General features: G+C 45.8%; 1 protein-coding gene across 2 annotated transcripts in view; it reads right to left on the bottom strand.

Moving 5' to 3' along the window:
• MAN2C1 (mannosidase alpha class 2C member 1) overlaps nucleotides 1-19,616 on the bottom strand; it is a 932,858-nt gene that overhangs the window by 711,084 nt on the left and 202,158 nt on the right. The gene's annotated exons all lie outside the window — the stretch shown is intronic.

Consider the following 19,616-nt stretch of genomic DNA (forward strand, 5'->3'; position numbering starts at 1 on the left):
ACCGCCGAGGGTACTATTCCTCTTCACGGGTCGGCTCAGCCTCCACCGCATCTTCGCCGTACACCGGCCCCTAAGGGGAACAAAAGGACAGCAAGGTGAAACAAAGGGACACACAAGGGGAATCCTTCTCACCACAGTAGACTTACCTAATTTTACCGCCGGAGGCATTATTCCCCGAGACTTCATAATTTCTCTCAGCACCTGAATAAGGGAGAAAGCAAGTTACATACTGACATTATTTTATCGAACTGTGTTGGATAATACAAATCCTTACCTGAATGTTACCGGTTGCCACGAGGAACTCTTGGCTAGGGTCAAGCTGCAACCTGCAAGGAATCGGACAAGAGTGAAAGTCAGACATTTGTACTCTTACGAACTATATACTTACGGCATCTCGCTGGAAATCTCACAGTCAATATTGTTCTGGAACTCACCAATTACTTCGAACCAGTGAAGCAACTAGTTATCTACGCGCCCCTGCGCTCAATGCAGGATGGAGAGCTCATCTTTCCAAACCATCAGGTGAGACTATAAGAGGGGACATTAAAGGTGATCAGTGGGGAGAACAGCAGGGGTGGGGGTTAACACTCAACTCCACGGGTGGTTAATTCCCTTTCTCCATTTGCAGAAGAATACTCCTACGGGCCAAGCAAACGAAGCTAGGTGGGGCAGTCCAGTCTGTCATCTCGGCACTACGCGTCACATTGGTGGAGACCGCAGCTGTCCAGTTCAGATCGACGCCCCTGTGGGAGCCAGGTGAGCGTAACAAATACTCAAGCTACCAACTTGGAACTGTTGAAGCATCGACAAGGGAACAATTCTCTATGGGTTTATTTGGCTTGCTTTAATCAGCTGGCAGCAGAAACAGATTTGCCAGAAGAAAAGAAGACTGCAGTCTTCTATCAAGGTCTCTCGGACGAACTAAAGGACATTCACTCCACTGTCCCAGTGGTTCCTACAGCATTCGGGGAAATGCTTGATTTAGTCCTTCAGATCGATAACCGTAAAGCTGAAAGGCATGGAGAGAAGAAACCTGCCCTATTAGCCTCAGCCCCTGCGGAGGCATCATCCTCGACGCTTCCAGCGCCAGAACCAATGCAGATCGGTGTGGTTAGGGGTCCACTCACGCCTGCTTAAAGAGAATACCGCAGATCGCACAATCTTTGCATGTATTGTGGGGCCTCTGATCATTTGCTGCCCGAATGTCCCCAAAAATCTAAGAGAAAGGCGGAAAACGCCAAATCCCGACAGTAGATGGAGTCCCTGCGTCGGGAGGACCACCTTTGGACTCTCAGATACAGAATCAGGTTCAGCTGGTCCGCATTCCTGTTATGTTTTCTTTGGACCATGGTGGTTCGTTTCAGGCAATGGTAGTTATAGATTCGCGAGCAACCGGTAACTATGTTGACCAATGCTTTGCCTCTATGTCAGGCATACCGCTAATTTGCAAAACCATACCTGAAACTGTTAATGCGGTGGACAGTTTGATACTTGTCTCCGGAATGGTAACCCATCAGACGGTTCCATTGCATATGAGCACTGATGAAGGCCATACAGAAGTGATATCATTCAATATTATCAAAGCTCCGGCCTATAAAGTCATCCTGGGTATCCCATGGCTGCAGTTCCACAACCCTGTCATTCTTTGGTCGACATATCAGATCCAGTTCCCTTCCAACGTTTGCAATACCCAATGCACTTCATTGCTTGGAATCAGCCAGGGTAGCCCTGCCAGGGCACTGGTATCCTCTACCATGCATATTAGAGCCATATGAAACAACACTGCGTCCACGGTTCCCTCTCACTATGCAGAATATTGGGCCGTATTTGCCAAAGGGATGGCATAAACTCTACCTCCACATCGGGCCTATGATTGTCCGATAGACTTGATACCAGGGATAAAGATACCTGCTGGAAGGGTGTACTCACTCTCAAGGAAGATGCAGTACTCAAAGAGTACATAGATAAAGCTCTTGCAATGGGGTTTATTCGTCCTTCAAAATCCGCAGTTGCGTCCCCGCTCTTTTTTGTTCCAAAGAAAGAAGGGTATTTACGTCCCTGTATTGACTATCACACCTTGAATGCAGCTACCATAAAAAAACAGTACCCCCTTCCCCTGGTCTCTATTCTCCTTGATCAGTTGGGATTCTCAAAAATATTCACTAATCTCGATCTCAGAGGGGCCTACAATTTAATCCGCATGAGAAGAGGGGATGAGTGGAAAACTGCGTTTAAGACACGTTACGGTCTATTTGAGTAGTTGGTGATGCCCTTTGGGCTCTGTAACACCCCAGCCACCTTCCAGGCATGTATGAACGACATATTCCATGACATCCTTGATCAGTACGTGGTAGTTTACCTGGATGATATTCTGATCTATTCGCAAAATCAGACGGACCATTTACTACATGTCAAAACGGTGCTCTAACGTCTGAGGGATCACAATTTGTTTGTAAAAGCCGAAAAATGCATTTGTCACGACTCAGAGGTGGAATTCTTGGGTTACGATCTTACTAGCAACGGGGTTCGTATGAGCCAATCTAAAATCACCGCAATTTTGGAATGACCAGTGCCCAAAACTGTCAAATCTCTACAATCATTTCTGGGTTTCGCAAATTTTTATAGGCGTTTTATCAACGGCTTTTTGGAGATTTCTGAGCCTCTTACCTCCCTGACCAGTGCCAAGGTGCCATATGTATGGTCAGCTGAAACCCAAAAGGCTTTTGACCAGCTAAAAGCCGCGTTCACTTCCGCTCCTGTCCTCAAACATCCCGATCCGGATCTCCTGTTCTTTGTGGAGGCCGATGCCTCGGGTTGTGCAGTTGGTGCTGTCTCAACATTGTCCCCATTCAGGCGACATACATCCCGTTGCCTACTTCTCTCGCAAGTTGACACCTTACGAGAAGAATTATCCCATTATGGAACATGAACTCCTAGCCATCAGAGACGCTTTTCTGGAATGGAGACATCACCTCCTGGGGGAAAAACATCCTGTAACAGTATACTCGGATCACAGAAGTCTGTTAACCTTTAAATCAATGAAATGTCTTACTGCCAGGCAGGCGTGGTGGCACTTATTTTTTTCGCAGTATCAGTTTGTTATTACCTACCGTCCTGCTAAGGCCCAAGCGTCAGCCGACACTCTCTTCCGCCTCCATGCGGGGAACCAGTTCCAGCGAACTGAAGCATTACCTCACCTACTGAACAGAGTAGTCTGTGGATGTTCTGTTCAACCGTCTTTACGTTCAATCATCATTGATTGGGTCTCAACCCATCCAACGGAAATTGCTGATTTCAACCTGGAACTAGTTCAAGATTTGCCATTCATCCAAGGGCGCGTCTTTGTTCCACCGGGCCAGGCCTTGGCACTCCAGTGGTCCCATGATTCTCTGGTTTCAGCACATCCAGGAAGTCAGAAAACCCTTGAGGCATTACATCGTTGGGCTTGTTGGCCTTCCATGGCACGTGACGTAAAGGATTACATCCTAACCTGTGCCATTTGCACCCAATGTAAGACCTCCAGAGCCAAACCTGTGGGTTTGTTACACCCTCTACCAATCCCATACAAACCTTGGCAGATGGTGTCGATGGATTTCATTGTTGACTTGCCTGACATTCAGGGACACAACACCATTTGGGTGATTGCGGACTATTTCACAAAATATGCTTTGTTCATTCCTTGTTCCGTTTTGCCGTCGGCTCCTGGACTGGCTAGATTGTTCATGACGAACGTGTTTCATTTCTTTGGGTTGCTATCTGTCATTGTTTCCAACCGTGGGACGCAATTTACCTCATGATTTTGGAAGGCTCTTACGGCTTCCCTAGGCATTGAGGATAGATATTCCTCGGCATACCATCCTCAGACTGATGGGCAGACTGAAAGAACCAATGCTACTATCGAACAGTTCCTACGTTGCTTATGTCTCAAGTTTCAACAGTCATGGTTCACTTCATTGCCTTATGCCGAGTTTGCATACAATAATTCTATGCATACGTCCACGGGGGTGTCTCCCTTCTTTGCCCTGTATGGTTGCCACCCTAGGGCACTCCCACTTGATCCGACCTTGCCGGATTCTAACCTGGCCGCAAGAGATCGCGTAAGAAACCTGGACCAGATTCATCGGGATGTTCGCTGTCATTTGCTTCGGGCTCAAGACCGTGTAAAGAAATACGCGGATGTTCATCGTTCAGAGGCATCGGTCTATCGGATTGGCATGAAGGTGTGGTTGTCATCCTGTAACTTACGGATTGCTGGTAAAGGCTCTCTTCTGCCTAAATTCGTGGGGCCCTATACAATTTCTGATGTTATTAACCCTGCGGTGGTCAAGTTGACACTGCCACTTTCGTGGCGCATTCACCCGGTCTTTCATGTCTCCCTGATCAAACCTTTTGTCTGGTCTACTCATCTACCGACGCGTCCTTCACCGATTTTGGTGGACGGCGAAGAGGAGTACGAGGTCTCACGCATCCTGAACTGCAAAGTCTCTAGGGGTACGGTGTTCCATCTGGTGGATTGGAAGGGTTTTGGGCCTGAGGATCGTACCTGGGAACCTTTGTCCAACTTGCATTGCCCTGATCTTTTGAAAGGTTTTCATTCTGTCAGGGAGTTGCCGCTGTCTTTGGGGGAGGATGCTGTTACACTTCGACAGAGAAACGCTTCCCTGCAGAGTACGACTCATTCACAGGCTCCTTTGTGGAACAGATACAGGTTGCCATGGTGCCTGTACAAGCTATGGCAGAACCCGTGTCAGCTGACACGTCTCGTACGTGAAGGACGTACAACAAGACACACCCCCATACGGTTTTAAAACTACTGTCTTCCACAGGGCTTGTTGCTGCTAATTAGTGTTTCTTACTATTTGCGGTTACGTCTGTTTTCCTTCTTGAAACCCTTGTCACGAAATCCCGACTTGATCTCCTGGTTCCAACGCACGCCTGACCTTTGGATTGTTTCGCCTTGTACCCTATTGGCACTTCTTACAGACCACTACGGTATCGACCCGGACTGCTCCTGGACTGCCTTCTCTCCTTCCAGATCATTGTCGTGATCTCCTGGTATTCGATGCGGAACGCTATTTGGATTGTTCTTCCCCGCTCCTGCTGCCTTTGCAGCTCATCTGCCAGCGGCTACTCCGAACACCTCAGTTGCTCCAATCCTCGTCTGGAAAGTGTGTGTTTCAGGTAACCTGCTGTGTTTGTTTATTTCTAATTCTGCCAGTGCCATCTTTGACTATTGTACCTCATTTTCCTACTACTCTGTTGGTATTTCTCTCTACTGGATTTTGGGACATTCATTGGATTACAACACTCAGTGAACTTATTGTGCATATTGACGCTTTCCTGATCCTGACCAACCCGGCTCTAGCGCGACCCTTGTGCCGCCCGGGTTTACTTCCCTGTACTAACTTACCCGTTTATTATTTTATCCTGTCGTTTTCTCCAATCCTGGAAATCGTTAACCCTTGAGAGTCCCACAATTCAGGTGTGTTGTTTTTTGGCTAAAAACTCTATAGGAAGAGTCCACTAGACTATTTTCACCGATTGGGTTTAATTCTTTACTTGTAGGTCCATCCCGGGGAAAGCTCCACTCCAATCCTTGCCTAGGTATTTTCTGTCCAATACTGTTGCTTGATTGCTTATTTGTTCCCCTCAGCACTGTTTAATATCTTTGTATTCCTTTGCAGAATTGGTATTGGCGGTGCATGTTCTCCCTGCTCTTTTATTCAACTGACACCTCTGCCTGTTCCAATCGAAACAGCAGAGAGGTACGTTGTAAAGAAGAGCCCCTCAATGAGGAAGCCTGACTCTTGTACTCAGGGGAGCTGGAATTGGAGGCTGAATATCGATTCCTGTACACATCGTCTCCAAGGTCATCTATCCATCTTCCTGACCTGTTTATGGAGCGGTGAGTAACAGGAACTCAGCGGTTTCCTTCACACGCTTATTTGGAACAGCTGACAGCTTGCCATTAAAATCAGCTATTGCTTCAATATCCACTCCTCTACAATCCAGCAACAGCCCCCCAACATCAATCCATCTGGAACTTCGAGCCTTTTTTCGGATTGTAAGACATTGAGTTTTGTTCCTCGCAGGGTTTACCTGGGGTTCACAGAGCCCATTTACTGGGCTCTGCATGCTTTAGGGGAAGTATTCCAATCAACTCCTTATTCTACTCGTCAACTACGGAACTGCACCTGCCAAAGACTGCAACTGTGAGTAACCAAATTATTGCATACCTGTAATATTATCCCAGACAGCTCAGAGGTTGAAAGAACATATGGAGGCGGTTAGAAGCCTTACAAGCCCTCCAACATGGCAGACGCCGTATCAGATCTGCGGTCTAGCTTCTGGGAATTCCTCAATAGCTTGATAAGCGCCCCGCCCTGCGGTACAGCGCATCTCAACGCTCTGTAACTTGAGTTCTTCGGATGCCGCTTTCCCTGTGTTTCTGTTTGCTTACCTTCGGAACCTCTGCCCTGCAGTTCCATCCTTCTCTCCACCCTTCCTGGAGTGTTCAGCCTCTGCTGATTCCTTGCAGTCCTGCCGTGGTTGCCTCGGGACCACTGCTACTCCTTCTTGGGCTTCCGAATCCTTGAACTTACTGCGGTTGCCTCCAGACCGCTCCTATCCTTCCTGGGAATCCTATCTTCTCCCTGGATTGTTGAACTGCAGTCACTCAGAGCCTCCCTGGGAATTAATGCTCCCTGAGTTATTGCTTCACCAGGGCTGAGCCCCCAACTGACTACTCGACAGAGTGGCTTCGGAGGAAACCTGTCCTTACCTCCATGAGACCCGCACCTCTAAGAAACGCAGGAAGCCTGAACCCACAAAGAAGAGACTTTCCAAGCCTCCACAGGTGAGCCCACGTAAAGGTACTGACAGTTTGAGATGCCTACTATTTAACAGAAAGCCTGAGATGAATCCTACTGTGCAGGGTCTTTTACAAGGAATGCAGGAATTATCCACAGAGGTCCAGAACCTTAAGGCGGAAAATGCAGCCCTTAAACAACTGGTTTTATCCCGGGACTCAGCCTATCAGGAAAGCACCTCGGTGGGTGGCATTGTGGACAAATAGGATGGCACCCCTAAGACGCTCCGCTCCTTCGGAACAGGATTCTTGTCTGGTGAATTTCACATTCAAACCATATTATTTCTCCACTCCCAGGGCTAAGCTGGGTTTTGTCATATCCCATCTTAACGGAAATACCCTAGCCTGGGCTACTCCTCTGGTATCCGCAGGGGATGCATTATTGGACAAGATAGGTTCATTTCAGCCTTCAAGGAAATGTTTGACTGCCCAGACCAGGTTTATTCCGCTCAAGAGAGGTTGCTGGAGTTCCAACAAGGTACTCAGGACATGCTGTCTTATGTCACCCGCTTTAAGCAGCTCGCAAAAGAAGCTGACTGGTCTCCAGAGGCATGCTTTACCCTGTTCCCTCGTGGCCTGAATGAAGAGGTGAAGGATGAGGTAGCTAGGATAGCCCGCCCAGGATCCTTCCAGGCTCTTTTGGATTTATCTCTGCAGATCGATTTCCTAATACAGGAGAGAAAGGCTGAAAAGAAGATCACAAAGCTCTCTTCCGAAACCATCATCATTCGCTCCTGTCTGCAGAGAGTCCCCTTCTGCCGAGCCAGAACCAATGCAACTGGGGGCTATGAGAGGCCCTTTGACCTCTCAAGAAAGAAATCGCAGATTTGACAGCGGTCTACGCATTTATTGTGCTTCAGACAAGCACTTCGTGAGGAATTGCCCTATAGCTCCACCTAGGCGTTCGGGAAATGCCAGCTCCCGATCCTGAACGGAGCCCAGCTTTGGGAGGCCAAAGACCGCTCCGCCCTTCAATCCCTGGATCCTTCATTGAGATGTACTTTGGTGGTTCTTCAGGTAACCCTAACTCCCCCCACCAGAGTATCACATTCAGTCCTGGCATTGGTGGATTGTGGAGCGATGGGTATCTTTATGGATGTTGAGTGGGCACCTCAGCATAAATTCCCAAGAGAACCCAAGGATATCATACAGGCAGTCGAAGGAATCAATGGCTCCCCTCTACCTTCTGGACCTATTACCCAACAAACCATGGAAATCCTGCTCTCAATCCACAACCATCAGGAAAGTCTACAATTCGACATTATAAAGGCTGCTCACTATCCAATGGTCTTGGGCATGCCATGGCTAAAAAAACATAACCCCTACATCAACTGGGCTGCCGGATCATTGTTTCTAGGATTTGAATTCTATTTATCACATTGCCTCTCACAAAAAATACGACCAACTGAATCCATGGAAAGCGGAAGATCAAACTATCCCCTTCCCGTATTCACTATTAATCAGGTGCCAGAAGCCTATTGTCAGTTCTCGGATTTCTTTTCCCCTGCCATTTTAAAATCTATGCCTCCTCACAGACCTGAAGACTGTGCCATCGCTACTGAGGAGAACGCGATCATTCCCTTTGGCAGGATGTTTATTCTATCTGAACCGGAAAAAAGGGCCTTACGAGACTACTTGGACACCAATCTTGCTAACGGAACCATCCGTCCATCTAAGTCCCCAGCAGGAGCTTATTTGTTCTTCATACCCAAAAAAGACACTAAGGAACTATGACCCTGTCTCTACTACAGAGGGCTGAATCAATGTACCCGGAAAGACAGGTAACCCTTACCGCTTATATCAGACATACTCGAGGCACTTCGGGGTGCTGTGATATTCACCAAGCTAGACTTAAAAAGAGCCTATCACGTAGTCCGAATAAGAGAAGGCGATGAATGGAAAACTGTCTTTCGAACACCCTTTGGACATTTTGAATACGTAGTTATGCCCTTCGGCCTCGCCAATGCCCCAGCCATCTTCCAACGTTTTATGGATAGGGTTTTTCTGATATGCTGTTTCTTTTCGTCATTGTGTATTTGGATGACATTCTGGTGTATTCAAACGATCCAGTCCTGCATCAAGAACATGTCTCTTCGGTATTACAAAGACTAAGGGAACATCGATTGTTAGCCAAACCAGAAAAGTGCATATTTCATGTTTCCACGGTTTTGTCTTGAACCCTCAAGGGGTAGCAATGGATCCAGCCAAGGTTGAAGCCATCACCTCCTGGCCAGTCCCGTGTTCAGTTAAACAGATTCAATCCTTCCTGGGCCTTGCAAATTTCTACAGAAAATTCATACCCTCATTCTCCTCTATTGTTCAACCGATTGTGTCCTTACTCAAGACAAAACTCTCCTTTTCAGTGGACTTCCTTACAAGAAGCTGCCTTCCAAACTCTGAAGGAGAAGTTCACACAGGGACCCATTATGATCCAACTAGATACTACAAGACCCTTCTTAGTGGAAGCAGCCGCTTCGGAATATGCTATTGCAGCAGTTCTAAAACAAGAAGCCGACTATTGTCAGTTACATCCCATAGCTTATCTGTCCCGGACCCTGCTTCCCTGCGAGACTCATTATTCAGTCCTGGAGAAAGAACTACTTGCCATCCGCCAAGCTTTTAAGGAATGGCGTCATCTCCTCCCGAGTGCCACTCACCCTGTGTTGGTACGAACAGACCATAGAAACCTACAGGTCCTTCAGTCTATGGAATGCAGAAACAGCCGACAAGCGTGATGGGCCTTCTTCTTTGCTCAATATCAGTTCCATATCCAGCATATTCCAGGAACCTCAAATGTTATAGCCGATGCTCTATCCAGACGTCCAGATTATCCGCCACAAGAAACACACAATCTTCCCAGGATGTTCCCTAGCACTGTATTCATTGCCCAAGCTAATAGTCTTCTGGATACTATCAAGACCAAGACACAACCTCAGACCTTTGGAAGGAATTCCAGGAAAACAACCCATGGGACCTAAAATCCAGAGACGGGTTCCTTTTGCGGGGCTTACAACTAGTGGTTCCAACCCAGCCATTGAGGGAACGAATAATACACCTATGCCATGACACCTTCCATTCTGGACACCGCAGAGTCAGGTGTACCCTTCTTTCTATTCAAAGGAGCTTCTGGTGGCCAAAGATGATCAAGGACGTTCAAACATATATCCAGGCATGTACCACCTGTAATCAAAACAAGACCGACAGCAGAAACCCAGCAGGATTGCTCCTCCAGCCAGATCTACCATCCCGGCCCTGGGAAACCATAGCCACAGATTTTATAGTAGACCTGCCTCCCTCCAGAGGATACACAGCCATAATGATCACCATAGACCTCTTCTCTCATATGGCCCACTTTACTTCAAATTGCCTTCTGCGCCAGAAATGGCTGGCATATTTGTGACCCACATTTTTCAATTGCATGGACTTCCCTCTAAGATTATGTCAGACCGTGGGCCCCAGTAAGTCTCGAGATTTCGGAAACATCTCTGTAAGTCACTAGGAATCCAACCTGCCTTATCATCGGGATACCATCCTCAGACTAATGGCATCAGCGAAAGGGTTAACCAAACCCTCGAACAATATCTACGATGCTTTGCCTCCAGGGTGCAGGACGATTGGTCTGTTTTGATCCCGGTTGCTTAATTTGCCTACAACAACTCTGAGCATTCAGCGATAAAGACAAGCCCCTTCTTCTGTAACAAGGGTTTCTACCCATCAGTGCTTCCCCCTGTGTTACCCTCGACAAGTCCTGTTCCGTCTGTAGATTCTTGGACTGCGCAACTAGTGTCAATGCATCAGGATGTCAAGAATCACCTAACCATGGCCAGGAGAGATGTGAAGAAACATGCAGATGCCAAGAGACGTCATACCCCTTCATATGCCGTGGGGGAAAAGGTTTGGTCATCCTCCTGATATTTACCCAGGCATCTAAGACCAAACAAGCTAGCACTCCGATACTATGAACCCTTCAAGATATCCAAAATGATCAATGCTGTGGCCTACCAACTACGTCTACCCACCGCTTGGAACAAGATTCATCCCGTCTTCCATACATCCTTGTTGAAACCCTACCATCAAACCACCAAGAACACTCCTCGACCTCCTCCTCGTCTCGTCCAAGGCCAGGTGGAATATGAGGTCTCCAGGATCTGTGATTCTAGATACAGGAGAGGACGTTTACAGTATTTGGTGGAATGGAAGGGATACCCATCTAGTGATCGTACCTGGGAGCCTGTCTCCAACATCAACGCCCCTAGATTGGGACCACAGTTCCATCGGTTACATCCTGGCAAGCCTGGGGGTTCGAGGTTTCGGAGGAGGTATACTGTCATGAAACCTCGGTTCTGTCCCCTCTGGTCTTCCTTGTCTCTACGGCACCGTACCACGTCGGCCTTACAAGCCCTCCAACATGGCAGACGCTGTATCCGATCTGCGGTCTAGCTACTGGGAATTCCTCAATAGCTTGATAAGCATCCCGCCCTGCGGTACAGCATGTCTCAAAGCTCCATAGTTTCTGAGTTCTTCAGACGCTGCTTTCCCTCTGTTTGTTTGCTTACCTTCGGAACCTCTGCCCTGCAGTTCCACCCTTCTCTCCACCATTCCTGGAGTGTTCGGCCTACGCCGATTCCTTGCAGTCCTGCAGCGGTTGCCTCTGTACCGCTGCTACTCCTTCCTGGGCTTCCGGATTCTTTAACTTACCGCGTTGCCTCCAGACCGCTCTTATCCTCCCTGGGAATCCTGTCTTCTGCCTGGATTGTTGAACAGCAGTCACTCAGAGCCTCCCTGGGAATTAATGCTTCCTGAGTTATTGCCTCACCGGGGCTGAGCCCCCAACTGACTATTCGACAGAGTGACGTCGGAGGAAACCCGTCCTTACCTCCACAAGACGCGCACCTCTAAGAAACGCACAAAGCCTGAACCCACAAAGAAGAGACTTTCCAAGCCTCCAGAGGTGAACCCACGTACAGGCACTGACACCAACAACATCCAAAGGAGTGTTATAATAAAGCGGTACTTGGGTATTTTTCTATAGGCCAAAAGGTGTTAGTCCTTCTCCCATCCTCAGAAAATAAGAAGTTATCCATATGGCATGGACCATATGAAATCTTAGCACACATGGAAACATATAATTATAAAGTCTCTCAACCAGATTGGAAAATTAAGACACATATAGATCATGTTAATTTACTTAAGGAATGGAAAGAAGACCCATAATGAAACACTTCACTCATATTAACCAGCTTGTAGTCAGAGGATGGCGAGTCCAATTAGCTAATCTCTCCGGATTTATCCCAGACTCAAAAACAAGACTTACAAGATATCTTACTGCAATTCCCTGATGACTTTAAAGCTGAACCAGGGAGAGTAAAGGGAGTATACCAGAAAGTAGTAGACAAATAATCCAAGAAGAAATAGAGGCTATGTTAAAAGCTGACATCATTGAACCTTCACAAAGTCCCTGGTCCTCTCCTATTGTGTTAGTTGCCAAACCAGACAATTCTTGGAGATTTTGTATCGACTTTAGAAAGGTCAATGAGGTATCCCAGTTTGATAGCTATCCAATGCCCGGGTGGGCGATCTGACTGCTAAACCTGGAGATGCTGTGTTTCTCTCCACCATTGACCTGACAAAAAGGGGTTTGGCAGATACCTGTTAATCTAGGAGACAAGCTCAAGACTGCCTTTCCTACACCTCTGGGATTATTCCAATGTAAGGCCTACCATTGGGGCTGCATGGTGCCCCGGCCACCTTTCAGAGACCTATGGATCAGGGTTTAAGACCCCTTTCGTCATTCTGAAGAACCTATATTGACAATATCATTATACATAATAAAACTTGGCCTGAACATATGTCACATATAGGCCACGTTATCAGAGACTTAAGAAGAGCCTGCCTAACAGCGAACCCAAAAGAAAGTATCTGGCCAGATCGGCAGTGAAGTATTTGGGGTTCTTGGTGGGGAATGGATTGGTCCAACCTGTGTCTGATAAAGTAAAAGCAGTAATGGAAACACCTCCCCCAAAAATCAAGAATGAGGTGCAAGCTTTTCTAGGCCTTGTAGGTTACTATCGCTGGTTTACATCAAACATTTCTTCCATTTCAGTTCCTCTTACATACAAGCTTAAAAAATACAGAACCACAGAAATTGAGGTGGGGTCCCGAACATCAAAGTTGTTTTGACCAGTTGAAATGCATACTTTGTCAAGACCCAGTTCTAAAGGTGGCAGATTTTAATAGACCATTTATCTTACAAACTGATGCCTCACATACTGGTCTTGGGGCAGTATTATCTCAAAGCCATGATGGTCTAGAACACCCAATTCTTTATATCAGTAGGAAATTGTTTGCTAGGGAAAAGAACTATGCAACACTGTAACTAGAAGCACTTGCCATTAAATGGGCTAGAACGCCCCTGAAATATCTCACAGGTAGAAAGTTCAGATTAATTACTGATCATGACCCCCTGAAGCGGTCAAGTTCGAGAAAAGATACCAATGCTAGAGCCATGCGCTGGTTTTTAGATTTACAGCCTTATAGTTTTTCTGTGGTGCATCTGAAAGGAAAAGGACAAGGTAATGTTGATTTCCTTTCCAGATACCTGATAGAGGCTAAAAAACCTAGTGGCATTAGGGGAAGGGTATGTGATAAATCTGTAGTGATTCCCTGCACGACATCGGCCTGGGACCTTCCTCATGTAGCCAGGGAAAGGCAGACGCTTCCTGATCTTGACCTTCGGGTGGTGATCTGTGGAAGGATCAAATGAGGGAGGAACAGGTCTAGAGGAAGGGGAAAATCCCTTATTTAACTTTCCCTGAGATCCTAGTATATTGATGGCTTATTGTAAAGTGGAAAGAGTACAGAAAACAAACTCATTTGGGACTTCCAGTCTCATAATTCACTCAGTTCTGAGACGAGGAAGAGGGATACAGAGGAATCCAGATGTAGAAGTGGTCAACTAATTGAAAGGAACGACCTACACCTCAGCGAAATGGGAAGCATAAAAGCCCCCCTGAGGTGCAGGCAGTAGAAACAGAGAAGGAGAAGAAGCAGAAGCAGTTGCCGTTTGAGAAGAAGAAGCACAGGCTGTGTATGCTGCAGGAGAGAGGAGTAGAGAAGTTGGAAGACCCCAGGACCACTGTGAGTCCTGAAAGGGTCTGTGCCTCTATCATCCTAAACTGCCAAAGTCACGCAGCAGGAAGCGTGTGTAAGAAACGCTTACCCCTAGAAGACTACACCATGAAGAGCCCTGGCAGCGGAAGGCAGGTGTAGTACAAGCAGTTGAGAGGTCTGAGGTGGCAGTGTTGCACCGGAGACTCTCGGGAGTCAGGACGACTCCAAACCATTGTTGGTGAGGCGGCCACCAAAGGGAGAAGGTGGGTCTGGTCGGAGGGAGCCACAATTGCAGCAGTCCTACGAACGCAAAGAGGAGCACCAGGAAGCGACTTACCCTGTGAGCCTTAGCCATACGAGTGACTCTGGGGCGCTCCGGAGCAGGCCGCGACTTCAGAGCAGGTGGGAACACTCGCTAGCGAGTGACAGGCAGACTATGCAATGCTATCAATACTGAACTGTGGTTAAAAAAATTGTGGTTGAAAAAGGAAATTATAGTATTAAAGAATTAAAGAAAGGACAATATCTATAAGGACGTCCAGCACCAATAAGTCAACGTTATGGCTAGAAGCGCAAAAGAGTAGTCAAATGTCGTTCGGCTAGATTGCTCACATTTCACCTGAACTGTACTCCATTATTTTCTGATGTTATGTCAACATGCAGACTATAAGTGACTTCACTTGAACATTTTACTTGTTAAATGTACTCCAAGCAGGATTACAGTGGGCATCCAGATTGGAACAGGAAATATTTACTATGTATGCTTACCTCCTTAAATATAACTCATCGGACTCATTTTTCCTTGACTACTGGCTCGAACGACATTGGACTACTCTTTTGCGCTTCTAGCCATAACGTTGACTTATTGGTGCTGGACGTCCTTATAGACATTTTCCTTTGTTTAATTCTTTAATACTATAATTTCCTTTTTCATTATTTATTCAATGATTAGTCTCTTTATATGAGCACTAGAGTCTTTTTCAAAGTCAGCGCATAAGCACGCTTACGTGTCATCGCGCAGACAGTATTTTATAAGGGTTCCCATAGTGGTGCCGCATCCTCTTACTGTGGATGCGATCCACTATGGTAACATTGAGTATCCAGACCTTTGCTCTAAAGTAAGTTACTTAGCTGCTCTCCTGGTCTATATGACGTGACTTTCTCCTTCGGGAGACTATTTACCTATTTTTCCTTTTCCTGATTCTTCAGTTGACCTTTATTTCAACCGCTTTGCCACTATTGAACATTATTCTTGCGCTGTCTTGAAATTGGATCCCTCAACTGTGGAGTATATTGCTCTCCATTCTAAGTGTAGTGGAACACCCTTATACCTACATGTAAGACTTTTCCCTTATATTTTTTTTGGTTGCATCTTCAGAATTTTGTAAGCTTGGTAGCTCATCCTTACCTCATAGGCTTCTTACTTTAGCTTGTTTCTTGCTATAAGGAATATTTTGGACGGCCTCTGGAACTAGGATACTTGATCTACTACTACTTCTTCCTACTTTATTCTTTTAAATCATCTTACCTATGGTGGTAAGTTTTGCCCTTACCCTTATGCTACACTATTTGTTGAATTGCTCATTATCAGTCCACAATGTTCTATTACTTATCTAATAATGGTTATAATTCTCTCTCAAACAACTATAACCTCTATCATTGGAATATAATCTTCGTTTCAAGGTCTAAATAGATTACAGATTGCTTAATGAGTCATTTTGATTGACTGAACTACCAATAGGTCTGGTTTATTAAGGACGATTTCCTGCTCTCAAAGGACCCACTAGATTTCAAAATTTGAATTGTTGATTGCTAAATGAAAGATCTTTTGTTTGACTGTACAAATATTTAACTAAGTTGAATAACTGTGATCTATATACGTAATAGATCACTTGATTCAATATTCTAAGATGTTCATATTTCTTTGTCTTTGTAGAAACTTGTTATGCTTGATTTAGGCTTGATCCAAAATGGCGCGTGTGCGCAATGCATTCTGGGAGCGCTCGGAGCCATGTTGGATATTTACTTCATACCGCAGTGAAACGCTGCACACATTTTGCTGAGTGTTAGATTCACAGTGCTGAGACAAACATGCTTTTCCAAACCTGATATGCGGTCAAGGCCATTTCTGCTGGGAAAGCTAACGTTGTTATGGCTTGCTACTGTTCTCCGTGGAGCGTGTTTTTAGAGAAGGGTGGCCCTGCGCCTCTTGGGGGGAGCTCTCGATTGACCCAGCTGGCAACCGACAGCTGTTCCTCAACTGCGCAAGTGCAATTTCCAAAATGTTGGAGAATTAACTCCCCTTTGTGGAGTGTGTATATATGCGGAAGCCCGGAGGTGGTCAGGTGAGACTTCAGCCGGAGAAGGACACTTACGTACGGCCTTCCTGTGAGCTGTGGTGCTCTCGACCTAGCTGTTCCCGGGGTCTTCCAGCCGCTTCTGGACGAGATGAGGAATTCTGTTACGCTCACGATGATGCATTTCTTTTTTACTTCTTTTGTGATCTATATCCTTATTATTTTTATGAGTTATTTCTATGTACTTGTAAGTTTTGAATAAATAGCCGTAAAGAGCTGATTATCTTCTAAGAGTGCGTGGCTGTGAGTTATTGTATCTGTCTGTTTATGGTTCAAAGTATTTGCTCTATAACTGCATTGGTGATTTATGGTTGTTCCGTGCACTTTTCGGGGGAGAGCAATACAAAACTTGAGGAATTATGCTATTGACCCTGAAGAAGAGTGAAAAACTCGAAACGCATTGGGCTGTACTATGTACAATAAAAACGTAAACATTTTTTGGGATAAAACTTTGCCTGTGAGATGGTTATTTAACCATACTGACTTACTGTCTTAATAACTAATTGTAAAATGTTTTCAAACTATCGGTATCATTTGTCTACTACCTTGGCAAGTTATTGATCTGTATTTCCAGATAACAGATAGTGTGCAGGGGATGGGAGTTCCTGAATCTTTGGGAACAACCACTCTTGGTCTCTATGTATTCAACCTAGATGCCAAGATTGAGTCTATTTCCCCCGCACCACAAACAACTCTTAAATACTTCATATTCTGATAATTCTTGATTAATAAATAGCCTCCATCTTTATCCAATATAGGTGTGCCCCTGGGTTCTTTACACTTCTCTTACAGCCAAGATAGAAGCAGGAGAAGATTTGATCCTGAAAATTATTTTCAGTATTAATGCAGAAGGGGCATCAATATGCTGTCCCTTGAAAGCTTTTAACCCTGCTTATGTTGAAGAAGGCCATTGAAGTTGTGTGTAATCTGCTGAGAAAGTTATCCTTGAACCACTCGTTTGTTTTAGTAGACGGGCAGGCGAGTAGACCCTCAGGGCAAGAGGCAATGGCCCCAAAGAGACCTGGGGAAAGAAAGGTTACGCCAGGTAGTTGAAGGAGCAAGTGCTAAAGAGGGGTACTATTGGAAAACATTACATATTCTTGAAGAAAGCTATTCTGACCAGACTGTTTGTTGATGTCAAACTTGACGCAATCTATTCTGACCCCACCATTTGTTGTGTGAAGGAGTTGTCAGGAGTGTTCTACTTTTTAGTTTACTATAGGCAGGGAAATCCACATTAAGATAGGGATAGTGAGGCATTTATTTAACTTGGTTTATTTAATATAATGGCAACAGTTAAAAATCTTTTACAAAGTTGTCCTCCTCACATTTCTGACCCCTCAGACTGCACACTGAGAACAAGGCAGTCACAGCATGCCAGCCCTGAAAGAACGAGGAACCGAACGCCAGTTCTTGAAGTAGGGAATAAGACGCTGCTAGAGAGGAAAGAGTACCTTGGAGGATTCCATGGAGCAGGAGCCTGGCCAGTGTCATGGGAAGCAGAATCCCGACCGGAGAAGCAAAAGCGGGCAGAGGATGCGCAGTTGGGTACGCAAAAGGAAGCTTCCCATTGAGGAACGCTGAAACTAGAACGGCAAAGCTAAAGTGGGCGGGAGACTGCAGCAGGGTACACGAGAGAAAGCTTACCAGTGCGGACGCGAACAGCGAGAACAAAAACCCAAACAGCAATACCAGAACGAATGAAGGACACAGCTGGCTACGAGAGGGATAGCTTACCGATGCGGAACCGCCAAAGACAGATCGCCGAAAGCAGAAACACAGAAGAAGCCACACTCGGCTCACAGGACAGACCGGAGACCACCACAAAGGTCACGCCGGCTGGTGGGAAGCGGAGGAGAAGAAATAAGTTGAACAGATGTATTCCAGTATGCTGGGACACAAAAAGTGATATACAAAGGTGATAATCATCGAACTGTGAAAGTGAGAGCAAAACTGATAAAGCACCCCATATGGAATAGCTCCTGGAAGAGAGTATACTAGGTCTGTTTATGTGGTCACTGAACCAGTTAGGAACAGAGAAACTGCAATATCAATATACTAGGGTCTGGGACCCATATGAAAACAAAGAAACAGTGAATTAACTGAAAAAAGTGGATGAAACAGTACCTGGCGGTAAGTACATCAGGTCTGTTGAGCTATATATTGAGTGGAGCAGAAGTAAAGAAATCGCAAAAGCAGTATACTATGGTCGGGGTCCCATGTGAAGTCGGGGTCCCATGTGAAGTTGGGGAGCCCCACCAAAGCGGAGTACAAGGGTCAATGATCCACACAAAGCCAGAGGCACATACAATCAATGGACTGAAGCCTGAAAGAAGTTGGGCGAGCCTGACAGATTATACAGGAGTCTGAGACCCATAAGGTGGAAGAGTTCGCAAAGCAAGTCGGGGAGAACCCCAAGACAACTCAGAGGGACCTGGTACTCATGGACCAAAGAAAGTTAACTGAGGAAGTTAAACAAAAGGGGTCAAGGACCCATAGTAAAAGGAAGAAGTACTTTTTGGAATACCAAGTTCAATAGACAAGTCTGCCTGTGTGGAGCACCAGACTGGAGATTGCATGTTTGAGAGTGGAAGAAAGTAACAAAGGGAGAGGGACGCCTCCTTTACATTTGAGAATTGTATTTGCAAGTTGAGGATCGTATTTTGAAATCAGAACTGAACATTAACGTCAGAATACAGAATGAAAGAGGCCTCCTTCTGGATTAAGAAGACTTCCAATGTTCTTTAGTTAGTTTAAGTGTAAGGGATGGAAATAGGTTTGGACACAGAACAGTGGACATTTCATTTGACAAAAACATCCTGACAGACATCTTAATATTTTGGTTGAGGTATGGCAACCCCTCAGAGATAGGGCAAGATAGGCTTTTTCTTTTCTTTATTTTTGATAATACAAGTATTTGCTAACAAGCATGCCACCACTGTGTCAGACTTGTACTTTTGCACCCTTACAATACTCATCTCGGGCCATGCACTGATCAGGTTGAGTTTATCTCTAGATTATTGGTCCAGGAGGACTTATTCCTGGAAAATGAATACTTCCATTCTTGAAGATGGTGGGGTACACTTACTGTTACAGGAGGTCAAAAGGGTTTATTGAAGTCAAAAGGAACAGCGATGTCAACAATGATATGGTGTGGGAAGCATTCAAATGTGTTATACAGCGGGTCTTAATGAGTCTTTTTAGCACAAAGAGGAAGACCCGGGCTAGGGAGCTGCAGTCCTTGGGTTCTTTAGTTAAAATGTTGGAAAAATACCTGATGC

The sequence above is a fragment of the Ambystoma mexicanum genome, chromosome 11, assembly GCF_040938575.1.
Source record: "Ambystoma mexicanum isolate Mex_15411 chromosome 11, UKY_AmexF1_1, whole genome shotgun sequence".
Taxonomy (NCBI): domain Eukaryota; kingdom Metazoa; phylum Chordata; class Amphibia; order Caudata; family Ambystomatidae; genus Ambystoma; species Ambystoma mexicanum.